The sequence below is a fragment of the Orycteropus afer genome, unplaced genomic scaffold (genome assembly GCF_000298275.1).
Source record: "Orycteropus afer afer isolate SDZICR_OR568_19922 unplaced genomic scaffold, OryAfe1.0 scaffold00280, whole genome shotgun sequence".
In the NCBI taxonomy this organism is placed as follows: domain Eukaryota; kingdom Metazoa; phylum Chordata; class Mammalia; order Tubulidentata; family Orycteropodidae; genus Orycteropus; species Orycteropus afer.
The window spans coordinates 3,377,194-3,382,559 of NW_006921867.1; positions in this window are offsets into that span (position 1 = coordinate 3,377,194).

The following is a 5,366-nucleotide window of genomic DNA, read 5'->3' on the forward strand; positions in this document are numbered from 1 at the left end:
TCAATCTGATTCCTGTGTTCCATCTGGTGAAGTCCACATGTACAGCCTCCGTTTGTGTTGCTGAAAAAAGGTGTTTTCAATGAACAAGTCATTGGTCTTGCAAAATTCTACCATATGAGTTCCAGCATTATTTCTGTCACCAAGGCCAAATTTTCCAACTACCAGTGAATCTTCTTTGTTTCCAACTTTTGCATTCCAGTCAAGCCCATTATGGCGGCTTACTATTTTTGTAGGTAGAGGCAGTTCTAATGGCTTCCATTTGGCTTTTCTTACCATAGTAGTCCTCAGTCCACATGTCAGGGAGCCAATGTGGGAATTCTGCCAATTTCTGAATATATATATTCCAATTATGCATTCTGGCACTGGGGAAATCACTACAGGATGGGTTCCGGGACCCCCTGTGAGACATACCTTAGCTAAGACTCCACCAATAACTTGACCTCCATATGCCCCCACTCTGACTGGTGGGCCACAATGATGCTTTGTGTCCCCTGGAATTAGTGTCAATTGAGAGCCAGTGTCCAGTAATCCCTGAAAAGTCTGATTATTTCCTTTTCCCCAGTGAACAGTCACTCTCGTAAAAGGCCTCAGGTCCCTCTCGGGAAGGCTAGGAGAAAGACTGACATTACAGATTTTTGGCAATGTAGTGGGGTCCTTCCTCAAAGGGACCTGGCCTCCCCTTCGTTCAAGGGGTTGTGGGTCTGTAAACTGACTCAAGTCTGGGAATTGATTGAGAGTTTGTGTCTCTGTATTCTGGCGATTCAATCTAGGTTGCTGTTCATGTGACCTAGAATTCTTCTGTCTATACAGATCAAGTAAATATTTAGTAGGCTTGTCCTGTATTTCACTACTAGGAACACCATGAGCAAGTAGCCAATGCCATAATTCCACACGTGTCAGACTATTCTGATTACGGTTCCAACTCTGCTGTCCATTATAGTAACCATGCCCACCTTGACTTTGTTGATTAATGCTGCCACTTGGCCCCTACTACCATGGGGTCCAATCAGCCCCATTGTATTTAAGTGTCTTAGTTCAATTAGGGCAGTTCCCACTGTCAAATCAGGTTTACATAAAATAGAAATCACAGCAGACTTCAAGGATGCTGGAGCTCCATTCACATATTTATTCCTCATGGTACTGGTAAAAGGCGCATCTTCTGGACCCTCCATTTCTGGTTCTAGGGGGTCTAATCTGATAAATCCATTCTAACAGGTCAATTTCCATAAGTCTCTGGATAACTTCTCCTACATTATACCAAAGCAGGTCTGGTACTTCAACTTGACTTAAGGTAGGCCACTGCATAATCCATACCTCAATAAGCCAACCAAATAAACTATTAGATTCTTTCCTAACCTCTCGAGCTGAGACATTGAATGAAGAATCCATACTTAGTGGGCCTAAATCAATAAACTCAGACTGATCCAATCTTACATTCCTTGCACCATTATCCCACACCCTCAGTAGGTCATTCCCATACATATTCTCCAGGTTTCTGTCTGTACGTATTAGCAAAATCAAGTAGGTTTTTTCAGGTATAGTGTACCACTTCCTCAATCACACTTTCTATTTCACCTTTTGGGGCTCACTTGGGCTTAACTTTCATTACAGGTCTAGCAGCAACAGTGGGTGGTTGAGGCAGTTCCTGAGAGCATTCAGGAATGTCTTCCATGGCCTCTGCTTCAGGCAATGACCCAGCAGGGTCAGTTTGGCTAGTTCCATCAAACTGAGGGGGAGGGGATAATGGTTTTACAGTAATCTGTTCAGATGGGAGGGATTCAACAGAATTTATAGCCTCCATATCCTGATCTTCCTGATTATCTGTCCATATGTCCCATTCCAGGTTTCAGGATCCCATTTTTTTCCAATCAGTGCCCTCACTTTAACATCAGACACTGTTCTGGATTGGCAATTTAATTGTTGTTATAATTCAGCCACCTATACAGTAAGACTCTGGGTTTGGTTTTCAGCAATATCAGCTTTTTACTAGAAGATATAAAGCATTCTTTCAGAGCACAACTGGCAGCACCGAGGTCTTTTTTGTGGTGCTTAAGCTGAGACTCAGCAGCTCTGAGCTCATCTCACTCTTTCACCACTTTGTGTAGTATAAGTAGGACCAACCAACCAGCTTCCTTATACTCATCATTCTGATAAAATTGCAGAAAAGTATCAAATATCCAATCACCCAGAGCATCACTTCTCAGAAGTACTTGATCTATTGGTGGTGCTATTTCGTGTATTAATGTTGCCACCTCGCACCATGGATTAGCAGGGCCCTCTTTACTAACAGATGCAGGGTCACTAGTGTCTTTAAGATTAATCAAACTGGATAACAAATTAGGAAGCCCATCCTTATGATTTTGTCTCTCTAGAATCATTCCTGGCACTAAATGTGTTAGACTGGGTTCTCTAGAGAAACAAAAACCAGTAAGGCTTATATATATGTGTATATATAGAGAGAAATTTATCTTAGGAAAATGGCTCAAACACTTATAGAAACTGGCAAGTCCAAAGTTCCTGGATCAAATGTCAAGCTGGAAAGCTGGAGGCTTTTCCTGGCTCTTGCAACCACAGTGGCTGAGAAACTCAAGGCTGGCAGGCAGTACCCTGGCTGTAGACCCCAACGAATGATGAATCCAAGATCTCCAGGCCGAATGGTGGACTGTTCACTCATGGACATTTGTAGGCAGCACAACAGAATCCCAATCCACAGACGAGTGTCTCTCTTCCCAAGATGTCCTTGGATATACTGGAAGCAGGCCACACTGCTAGGGAAACTACCCTTCAACAGATTGGCCACTCGGAACATAGTCATCGGATCCCATCATGGGAACAACCACACCACAACAGCTCAAACCACACAGAATTGTGGTCCAGCCAAGTTGACACAGAGTTCCAACTATCACAGTCTTTAGAAAGTCGTTGTATATCAACAGTTTCATAGTATAATCAATTCTGCTTCAATAAGACATATACATATCTAAAAATAATTGCACTATTCAAAAATTGTGGACTAAAAATCACAAAACTTATGGAAAATGAGCAGAACACTGAAACAGCTTTGTCAGTGGCACATAAAAAGATAGCAGCCTGATGAAAATTGCAGTCCAGTTTTACATGTTAAATGGGTAACACATACTTAAATACTACAAAAAATAGACACTTCATTTTGAAAAAGAATTGACATTTCCTTGGAGAAGTGGGTTGGAAGAGTTGGCATTTCTTACTTATTGTGAAGTAATAGAAGGAGTGTTATCTGAAATAAGAAGTAAAATTATAACACCCAATGTGGATGGGGATGCCGAGGTAGCTGGCACATATCTGAGGTGCATGCATGTGTGTTTTGTGTACTATTATATGGTTCTGTTAAGTGGGATGCAGTTTTCTGAGTTTGCTAGTGGTTGTCATGGATGAAATTTCACAAAAGGAAGTGCAAAATTTGTGTTATTCTCAAATGTTCTCCAATAATATATAAATAAAACAAACAAACAAAAAAAAAAAAAACCTCACTGCTGTCGAGTTGGTCCTGACTCATAGCAACCCTCCTTGGGTTTCCAAGGTGATATCTCTACAGAAGTAGATTTCCCAATCTTCCTTCCAAAGAGTGGCTGGTGGGTTTGAACTGCCAGCCTTCTGGTTAGTAGTCAGATGTCTTAGGCACTACACCACCAGAGCTCCCAAAATATAAATTATGTTGAAACAAATGTAAATTTTCAAAACAAGTGTTACGGTAGAACTACTGTAATTTCTTTTCCTCCCACTTCCTCCCAAAATGACAGGTTTCAAATGGAATTCACTGAGGGATATGCTTTACATATATATTGTTTTTTTTCCAGTAACTTCTCATGTTTTTTCTTATATAAAATTCAGATAATTTCAAACGTATAATTATATAACGTTGGAAATATCACTACAGGATCCATAGGGGCCAGTGTTTTTTTCTGTATACAGATAGCTTTGTTTTAGTCAAATATGGCAACTTCTAAATGGAGTAATAAAAATGAATGTATGTTTTGAATTAGAATGTCATTCCTTACTTTTTAAAAGTAGTAAGGTTAATGTGGTGAAATACAGAGTATTAATGCTACCTCTTCTGACAATAATAACATTTAAAGTTCCTAAAATGTCTTTCTTTAGGTGTCATTTTACCCTTGCCTATATGAACACAGCTTTTAATGAAATCAAGTCAATGGAAATATTGCATGCATCCAAAAGCAGAATGTAGTCATAACAGTAGTAAGAGGTTTAATGTTCCCGGGATCAATAAAGATACCTAAGTGCATTCTTAAGATGCTAGTTGAGCAGCATTTATTGCTTTTGATTGATTACTGAAATATGAAATACTGCATTTCCATAAGCAGTTCTTTTTCTCATAAACAAAGTACAGAAATTAAAGGGGGAAAGTCAAGCTCTCAAAGAGAACTTGGGAGTGTTTTACCCAAAGGAAATTATTATGAAGTAACTATTACACAGAAACCAAAACTAAATATAAAAGATTCACTTGGAAATGTTAACAAGCTAACATGCTATCTGTCAATGAGTCAATTGCCACATGCACTAATAAGGCAAAAAATAGTTATGAAATGACTTAATAAAATGTATTTTCTAACACTTAAGAAGTTAGTAAAAATGTATAGAATAATATTAACTTGGTTTTAATCTGATTGCAATATTGTAATATGCATTTATGACATTACAGTGTGTAAAATAGATTTCAGTTGTCCAAATATCTGACATATTTTGAGAACTAGACCCATTAGGCATATATGTCCTCTACTTATTAGCATATATTGCAAATATATTTACTAATTTATTTATTAATCTTAAACCAGAATTAATAACAGCTCTCTATGTCTATATGATATTTTATGTTTTAAATAGTGCTTCCATTTATGTCATTGACACTGTCAAATAATCCTGAGAGTTTGGCTTTTAATTTTAAATTTAGAATTTACAATGAAACTTATTTTACTAACAAGGAACCTGAGACCTATTGGAGGAAAATGAACTTTTATCACAGTAAGATTTAGAACCTCTTCTATATGAATATGTCTTTCTAATTTGTTTCTAAATCAATTACTCTACCTTACTACTGGTAGGATCAGAGAAATAAAAAAGGAGGAATATCTGCTCAATATTTCCTTTTTAGAAGTTTACTGTTCAGTATTAATATTAATATTTTTGATTCATTGCACTGTGGTAAGAACTTTAAGTACCAAAATAACCAAACCAAACTCACTGCCATTGAGTTGATTCTAACTCATTGTGACCCTCATTGGGTTTCTAAGGGTGTAAACTTCACAGAAGCAGACTACCTGATCTTCCTTCTACAGAGAAGCTGGTGGGTTCTAACCATCCACCTTTTC